Source organism: Anomalospiza imberbis, chromosome 2, assembly GCF_031753505.1.
Source record: "Anomalospiza imberbis isolate Cuckoo-Finch-1a 21T00152 chromosome 2, ASM3175350v1, whole genome shotgun sequence".
Classification (NCBI taxonomy): Eukaryota; Metazoa; Chordata; class Aves; order Passeriformes; family Viduidae; genus Anomalospiza; species Anomalospiza imberbis.
Genome location: NC_089682.1, coordinates 37,245,869 through 37,255,658, shown reverse-complemented (window position 1 = coordinate 37,255,658; position 9,790 = coordinate 37,245,869). Strand labels below are relative to the sequence as shown.

Genomic DNA, 9,790 nt, shown 5'->3' with positions numbered 1-9,790 from the left:
TGAATCTGAATCCCTGAAGGGAACATTAAGCTAAAGAAGTCTATTCAAGCACATTAAGGCAGAGCTTATTTGTACATTCTGCAGCTGAAGCAAATATTCAGAACCAAGGAAGATTACTACTATTTAAAATGTTATAAAGACAATCTCATATAGACTTTTCAAGTAAGACAAGAAAAAGAAGACTGAGAAAATGAGGATTTTACTGTTCAAGATTTCAAGCTAATGTGCTAATCACACCAACTCCCCTTTCAATTCCTTCCTCTTCAGTAGAGCAACTGGCTAAGTAATAGAATGAGGTAAGTTTCCCAAACGGTCACACTTTTACCTGAAGGAACATTTCATTTACTGTATGCTTTATGTTAAGTACAAGTAGTTTTATGTTAAAAGGATCCTCTAGGGCTTCTGTGATGAAAGACTCCAAGATTACCTGCTGCTTCTCTCCCTCGCCCCCAAGCACTTATCTAAGAATACTCTGAGACATACAGGTACACTAACTCCTGCCATACAGTGCACAGAAGAAGCAATCTCAAGGCAGAGAACAAAAGACAGAAAAACACCACCACACTGAGTACCAATATCAAGCCTGCCCCACAGAAATGTACAATGAAATTTTAAATTCACTCCCATCCATATTCCTTACCCCAGAATCAAATAAGTAGACAAGGCCCATGTGCACTGTACTAAAAAGCAGGACACCCTGTTGGCAAGGGTGAAAGATGGGGCCGAGGTGGTCCATTTCTCAACCCTGTTGTTGAGCAAAGCAGCCATTCGGTATTCCAGGTAAATACCAGACTGATCATCAAGAAGGAGGGGCAGATAAAACCTTCCTGAGGCAGCTGGGAAAAGTCTCACTGTCACAGGAGCTGTGTCTCATGAGCCTCTGGTATCTGCTGGTCAATACAATGGGTCAGAGGAAATCCAGATGCTCAAGATACCGAAAGGAATGAGTAGAATCAACAGTATTGCAGTCCTGGAATGCAAAGCGAAGATTTCAGCCTCTGCAGGGACCTGCTTGGAAGGATCCCATGGGAAACTGCCTGCCAGGGCAAAGGGACCCAGCTGGCTAAAGTTCAAAGTAAGTCTTATCAGAGCACAAAAACAGTTCATCCCACTTTGCAGAAACCCAGCAAGGCCAGCACAGATAAAAAGGAGCGTTCCTGGCTGAGTTCAGGCACAAAACAAAAGGACACAGAATCCAAAAGCAGGACAGTTGCTTGAGAGAAATACAGACACTGGCTGTGTAGATGGGAGAAGAATCAGCAATGCATAGCTGGAGTTCAAACAAGCAAAAGAGAAGAATGGCAGGAAGAAGAGTTTCTGCATGTACACTGCCAGCAAAAGGAAGCCTGAGGAGAGTGATGGCCCTGCTCAGTGAGGCAGTAATCCCAGTAACAAGCAACAATACTGCAGAAATCAGTGCCTTTTCTACAGCAGTTTTGACAAGTCTTAACTACAAGACAAGTACTAATAGATGAACCAATTCCTTCTGGAGTTCTTCATAGTGGAAATATTGTCATCCATTACCCGTCATTTACCACATACCAACACATAGCACAGAGCATTGTCACCGACACCTAAAAAATAACCCTTTCTCATTAATTTTTCCATATAAAATTTGTTTGCAAAATCATGGCCACTGACTTAACACATACCTTCTGGTCACATCAAAGCATGCCCAGGGTTGTTTTCCATATTCAAAAATTTCCAAATTTGTTAAAAGCATTTTACAGTTCTAATTAGGTGGTCTGTATCTGCCAACCTCTTGCTCAAGAGACAGATGTAATTTAGTAATTTGAATAATTTTTAAGCTGGTCTCCCACCACATAACCAGCAAAAGAGCCATGTTTGGCTTGTCAATTCACCAGTGCAGTGGCCTGACCAAGTTACCCAGAAAGATCAGACAAGACTGATAACAAAGGCATCCAGGGATCAATTTCATTCCATCTTTTGATCATGTGGTGATGACATCTGGAGGGCCACTGCCACCTTTGCTCAACAAGGGCAAGTGTCCCAGATTGAGAAGCAAGATGTATTTATTTGCCATCTGTATGGCAGCTGTCTTCTGTTAAGTGAGGAGCTTTCCTTATCTCTTCCATAACCAGTCCTCTCTCAGGGGAGACATCTGCTGATAATGGGCTATTGAATGTCACTGCATGACTCATAAGAACTGTCCCCTTGTGAGATGGGGATTTCTACCTGGATATAATCTTGAGTTGCTAGAACACCAGCACAGCTTTTTCTGCACTGGATTTCCCAGAAGAACAGCTGCCTCTTCCACTGCAGGAAGACTACACCCCTTTTTTACAAGATCAGTGCTCCAACAAAACCACACCTGCCACTCCAATAGGACTGCAGCCACAATTCCCAATTAGACTGCGGCCAACCCCCTGACTAACAGGGTGTCAGGTTGTAATCTGACTCTGTCAGTGTTGTTTTAGTTCACTGCATTGTTTATTTTATCTTTTTTTTATGTTCTTCCCTAATAAAGAACTGTTATTCCTGCTCCCATAATTTTGCCTGAGAACCCCCCTTAATTTCAAATTTATAACAATTAGAAGGAAGGGGTCTACATTTTTCCATTTTAGGAGAGGCTCCTGCCTTCCTTAGCAGACACCTATCTTTCCAACCCAAGACAGCAAGTAAGTCCCAAGGCTGTCAGCAGCCATTTGAATAATTGTGTATTGAAATTTTGGAATCATGTTCAAGCCTATTCCTCTACCATTTCTACAATGATTATTTAGTATCACTGTAATAATTTGTTTATATATATATATATTTATGTATATATTTGATTTTTTAGAAAGCACATTTAAAGCCAAAAGGTCCGAATCCTTCTCATTTTAATACAAACTTGACTGTTTTGTGTTCCAAATCTCAGTCTCAGCATCCAAAAAACATACAGGCTGTTGCAGAATAGGGTATGACAGGAAGCACTGACAGAGACTAGCAATATTTTCCAAGTGGACAAGTTCATTCCATGTTCAATATCCCAGCTCCTGACATTTGTTTTCAGAACTAATACAGCAGATAAGCTACACAGCTTGCAGAAAGAAGTCATGCCAACAGAGCCAGATATGCAAATCAAGATTTTACAGCAACACACATTTCTGACAAGGGCCCAAACACTTTGTGGACTTGGGGAGAAAGACAAAGGTTTTAACTTTTTGCTGATTGTCTTGGTTTGGAAAGACAGGTGTTTGTTAAGGAAGGCAGGAGCCTCCACTTAAATGAAAAAAATGTAAAACCCCCCCCCTCTCTGAATTGTCATAAATTTGAAATTATGGGGGACTGTCAGGCGGGAATAACAGTTCTTTATTGGGGAAGACCAGGAATAACAGTTCTTTATTGGGGAAGAAAATTTAAAAAATAAAATAAACAATGCAGTAAACCAAAACCAACACTGACAAAGAATACAATCTGACACTCTGTTGGACAGGGTGTTGGTGGCAGTCTAATTGGGAATTGTGGCTGCAGTCCTCTTGGAGTGGCAGTTGTGGTTTTGTTGGGGCAGTGATTCTGTAGGAAGGGTGTACTCTTCTTCTGAAGATCTAGTGGAAGGGGCAGCTGTCCTGGTAAATCTAGTGGAGAAAAAGCTGTGCTGGTGTTCCAGAATCTCGAGATTATATGCAGGTAGGAATGCTTGGCTCTTTCTTCGGGGCAGAGCATCTCACAATCTGATGTTATGGTTCTTATCAGTCATGCAGTGACATTCAGTCGGCCATTATCAGCAGATGTCTCCCTGGAGGGAGGATTGATTGTGGGAGAGATAAGGAAAAACTGCCTGCTTAACAGAAGACAACTGCTATACAGATGGCAAATAGAACACATCTTGCTTTTCAATCTGGAACACAAATTCAGAAGTTAAAACTGGCCAAATATCTTCTCTCACACTCATCTGTAGGTAGAAGTAGCTTTTTTTTGGATTTGGTTGGGCTTTTTTTATTAGCATATTGTGATACTAATTCAAGTCTAGAAGAATGCTATGGAAAAAAAATAGTACTCTTAAAGTGTCTCACAATCTTCCCTTCTTTCCTGAGAATAAAGCATTATATCATAGGGAAGGCTTAAAATGACAGAAGTTGAACTTGAAATGGAGGAAAAAATTACACATTTGCCTTCTGAACATGGATGGATTTCAACTCTACAATTTCCTTTAAGTGTTTTCATTCACACATATGACTGATCCTTAGAGTATCAGTTCTGTTCAATAACTGGATGTCTCTGCTCATAGGAAGAGCACAAAGTCATACTTCCTGCAAATTACTGACACTGATAATATTTTTACTGTGAATATAACCTTTCATGGGTGAAAAAGGTGTAATGTGTTACCAAATGTAAAAAAAAATTGAAACAACCATATCCCAAGGAAAGAGGAAAAATATTCAGCATCAAAATAATAGTAATCCCTAGAATATTAACAAAATAAATTCATAGCCATGAGACCTAAAATATCCTGCAGTACAGCTTTTTCTTGTTTCCTGTAGAGAGACATCTATCATAGACTGAGGTCTCCACAACAACTGACAGGCGAATTAAACAAATGTTTACTGTTTTCCTTTCAGAAATGTTTATCACTATTAAGAATTAAGCAAATATTATGTACATTTAAAAGGTCTTTATGTCCAAAAGTATTCTTGAATCTGCTTTACTCAAACGTTATACTACTGATTGTAGGAATACAGCTCAGTCTTACATGTGCAAGAAGTCCAGTATAAATGTTTTCTAAATTTATCATTGAAATTATTTTCTAATTTTAGTGAAATTAAAATCTAGGGCCTTTTTATTGCTGAGTACCTGACTGCTGACTGCAGTATAACTCCCCATTTTTCATCTCACCAATCTACCCAGTCTTCTCTGCTTCATTGTTTCAGCAACAGTTTCTGCACCTCCTCTTATGAAAGGATTTTTTTTACTTCCCTCAGCTGACAACACCAAGCAAATTATAAACAGGAGAGCTGTAATTATTAGGTACCTGATTCTGACACCTACTTTCTACTTACAGACAGTCCTCTTCTTAGCACAATCATCTCATTTACCAAGAGAAACTTGGTGAAGAACAGGTTTTGGCATCAGCTCTTTATTCAGTTTCTGTTTGACATGAAGTAGCTGATGTTTAAGATCCAGGCACTCAAGAGATGGAGTAATATCCAGTTAAACTCTGTAAATCCCATACTTTTACATTGGTAAACCCTAATATCTTCCTAGTCAACGAAAAGAAATATTAAATAACTAAATCAATGATAGTATGTCTCTTGTGGTTTTAAAATGGTAGGGGATAAAATGAGAGCAATAATATCCATTAACTTTACAAATGAAATAAACTATACAGTATTAAGTGTCATTATTTTAATTAACTAGCAGAGTGATTAATTTTCCTCTAGATATCAGGTCCTGTGAGACAGATATTCCCTCCGAAACAAATATGATGCTGTCACTGTGGACATAGAAAACACTAGGTCTGGCAAGAAGCAATAATGGATTGTTTTGTAATTAATTAGTATATACCCTTAGATTTGATGTATAAGAGCCAGAACTACTTAGTTGTTCCTCAAGCATCTCTCACAGGACCATCGCTTTGTACTATCCAAGTATGTCTTATGGTAAGCATTAATTTATATGGGCAGGAAATGTTGGAAGGGAGCCATGTGTCAGCTTTTCAAATCCAGGCTTGCACCTCTGATATTACAGCAGCAGGTACATAAAAAGAACAACTTGGGTGTTGGAATGAAAGGATATTTCTGGAGTCTTTGTCTCCTCTTTCTAACAGACACCCAATGGTGACGATTATGACTGCTTAGGGATCTCATCAACATTTAAACTCAATTCCCTTATAATTTAAGTTATAGCTATTTAGTATTAAGTTATATATTTTCTGATTGTGGAATATAACTCCATGTTAATTTCTCTCTTATAAAAGAAAGAATAAATCCATATAGGAAATACTCAAGGGCTGCTATTAAATCCAGGGAGGAGTATGAATTACCTTATTTAGCAGAACTCTAAATTTTTATTCTACAGATTGGCCTAAAGGCAAAAATAAGTGTTTATGTCTTGTTATGGGAGTATATACTTTTATCAGTGAATGTGTATTCAGAACTTAGGCGACAATTACTTTAGAAAAACCTGGCATTCCACTGTTAGATATAGCTGCCAAATTCCTATTGAATCACCTTTGAATAGAGAGTTTTTCTCTTGGCTTATTTATTTATGCCTTCTAAGGGTTTGCCTAGTTTAGAAAACACTACATTTTCACTCAACAACCAAGAAGCCCAGAGAGTCCTACATTAAGACCCTAACAGTGCCACATAAATTAAAGATTTACTTTAGCAACTAACAATCATTCCTTCTTTGGGACCCACAGATACAGAATTCATGAGAAGAAAACAAAATTAAAACCATGAATTAGATCAACTGAGATGGAAGCATCACAGGGGTAGATTTAAGGCAGCGATATGCAAGATACTATATTGATGAGGGACCTTGTTCAAGAGGTCCCTAAATACAGATCAACTTTAATTCAGTTTGCCAGTAATTCCCCTAATTTAATTAGGGACCAATAAGAATTTTAAGTTCATGAAGATTTAATTGAGTGAAGCTTTTGAATAATGCTGGGCTTTTCATTTATACATAATGAATGTGAAATATAATTAACCCATTTTAGCTGTTCATAATTTTCCTGATTCCTAGCCAATTTTTATTTAAGCTAAGAAATCATGCTATGCATTAATACACAGATATGTAGTTTTATAAATTTGCTAGTAACATTATGTCTTTTTGACAATTGTGCTGCCAGCCTCTAGCAGGTATAAACATGTGTTTTGTGACTTGGGACTTACTACCTAGTCAGGCAATGGCATAGATTCAGATTCTCAGGCAGAATGAATCTTGTAGCCTGAAAGTTATTAGCTTATATACAGAGTATGGCCACTTCCACCATCACACAGAATGAAAATAACATATAGTAGAAGGTGTGCAAAAGAAAATACATTGCTGTCCCTTGCAGCAAGAAAGAAAAAGCATCAATAAATCCAGATAACAGATCAAGATTAGCATTTAAAATTTACTTGCAATTCCTGATTATAATAACACATTCCCCTCTTTTCTTTCTCTTCCTCCTCCACACCTATAGAAGCAAAAACAGCGGAGATCTTTGGAAATTTAGGCTAATAGTAAACCCAGTGTTAGCCTCAAGATTCAAAGCTTTGGCATAAGAATGAATAACTATCAATCTCAGAGAGAAACAGTTCTTTTTTGAAAGACTGCCATCTTCATACAGGGAATATTTATATTGTGTCCTAGATAATAGTGTAACATTTCAAAAATGGGACTTTGAAATGAAGTAAGATTTTAGAGCACACTGAGGATGATTTAGCAGTACTCTGAGGTGCAAACATTATACTTATGACTGTTTAAGTGCGAGATAATGAAATTAGAAATGTAAAATTCAAATGTGAATTATAAGACACCTATTAAAAATACCTACATCTAGATCCTGACTCAATACAGAGAATGTGTTTCAACTTGAGTCCTAAATTAGCTTTTATTATTGTGGCAGAACCCCCACTATGTTGCATTGCACTAAAGAGTTTATGTATCTGTTGCTGCTTTGCACTGGGTGTTTGGTATTTTGCACTGAACAGTATGTCAGCATATCACATGGTCTGTCCCATGTCCCTCAGCTCTGCTCCCCTGCCCTGAGGTTAAGAGCACGCTGGAAGAGGCCTCGGTCACTTTCGCTTCCTGGATGCCATTTCAACTCAGGAGTCTCTCTCCTTTCCTGGATCCTATCAATAAACTGGGTCCCTAGTCTCAAAGGGAAGGAGTGCCTTTCGGTTTTTGCCTTTGTTCATATAAGATTGTGAGGGCTAAGGTCCATAGCTAGCCGGGTTGGACCTGAACAGTGGCCTCAGTCAATCCTACAGCTGGTGCCCACGTGGTTTTTGTCACCCGCGAGGTCTGAGACGCCGTGGATAGCACTGGAAATCCATCCAGGTGTGGATTTCACAAGCTTTTGGGAAAGTCGGCTACCCCGGACTTCTTCGGACAGCACAGAGTCGCGAGGATTGGAGTGGCAGACCTTCCAGCCCAAACAGGTCGGTCCCTGACAAGGGACTTCCTTGGAGTGTTCCAGACAACAAGGTCCCCAGCAGAGGTGAGTATACCCCGTGGGTGGTAGTGGGACCCCCACAGTGACTCCCGAGTGGTGGGGCTTCATTCAGCGTGGGGGAAGAGTGCTAGCCCCGGGTGGAGGGGTTCATGCATGCAGGTGGTTTTTGTGGGTCCACATGGTGCGGCTTCGTGCGCTTCGAGCGGGGCAGCGCCGGCGGAGCGACTCCCAGGCTGCGAGAGCGGCTCCGAGCATCGGCAGGCAGCAGTCTCGGCAGCACGGCGGGACCGCGGGTGGCACCGGGGAAACCGTGGCTCGTGCTTTTGCTGCGTGCGGATGCCCGCGGCTGGCAGCGGCTCCACCGCCGAGGTGGAAGGCGGCGCAGCCCTCAAGGGAGCAGGGCTTTGCAGCGGCCGCCGTGGCCAACCGCATGGTGAAGGATGCGCACAGCATCCACAGCACCAACCCGCAGTACTGGTGGAGAAGATCATCTGCATGCGTGTCTGCGAGTCCAAGTACTGGAAGGAGGAGTGTTTCAGCCTCACGACCCAGCTGGTCATGGACAAGGCCATGGAGCTGAAGTACATGGGGGGGTGTCTATAAAGGGAACATTAAACCCACGCAGTACTTGTACCTGATGCTGAAGATGCTGCAGATCCAGCCCAAGAAGGACATCACAGTGGAGTTCATAAAAAATGAAAACTTCATGTCCGAATGCATGGAGCACTGTACATGTGACTGACAGGCACTGCCATTGACTGCTACAAGTACCTGGAACCGCTGTACAACGACTATCAGAAAATTAAAAGTTAGAACAGAAATGGGGGATTTGAGCTGATGCACATGGATGAACTTATTGATGAGCTACTCCATGAGGAACATGTTTTTGATATCATCCTGCCTTGATTGCAGAAACAGTATGTTCTAGAAGGAGCTGAGCAACTTGAGCCTCGTGTTAGTGCTCTGGGAGAAGACATGGATGATGTAGAATTTAGTGAAGAGGACGAAGAAGATGAAAAGCTGGAACGGATCCCATCTCCTGACCACCGCAGAAGGGGCTACAGGGACCTGGACAAGCCCCACATATCTCCGGTGGTGCAGTACGGGCAGAGCCGGAGCAGGTCCCCAAGGAGGTGCAGCCACTCTCTGAAGAGAAGAAGCTCATCACCATGCCGGAAGCAGCATTGCAGCAAGAGCCGGAGATGGCACTGGAGCAGATCCCGGGAGAGGCGCCACAGATCAAGATCTAAATCTCCAGGAAATCACCATAGTCACAGAGATCATTCCAAATCACCTGAAAGATCTACGAAAAGTCGCAAAAAGTAAGGGGAGGAGTGAACTAGGAAGAGACACCACCACAAGGCTTGGGGAGGGAGGGGGGTGTTGTATTGTGTTACTTGGTTTGTCCCTGTTTTTCCCTCATTTATGGTTTACATCCCAAGTTGTCTCCCCTTCCCTAAATGTCAATCCCATCTCCAATCCTCCCAAATCCCTAGAAATTTCCTTGTCAATCCCCATATCCCCTCCCTGGCACCTTGCTTGTCACTTGACTCTCCAGCCCCTCTCTCTAGAAGTTTCCATGAAGGACACTGAGTGATTGGCAAAGGGCCAGGTTTCCCTCCTCCTGAGCTCCCCGATGTTGTTCTGCTTGTCAATTACTTCAGGTCCCACTCCCCTCTATCC

The 9,790-nt window shown here is 41.4% G+C and overlaps 1 pseudogene; it reads left to right on the top strand.

Annotated features, from left to right (window-relative positions):
- The first annotated feature begins 8,285 nt into the window (after positions 1-8,285).
- LOC137465991 (pre-mRNA-splicing factor 38A pseudogene) lies at positions 8,286-9,433 on the top strand (annotated as a pseudogene).
- Positions 9,434-9,790: the final 357 nt, after the last annotated feature.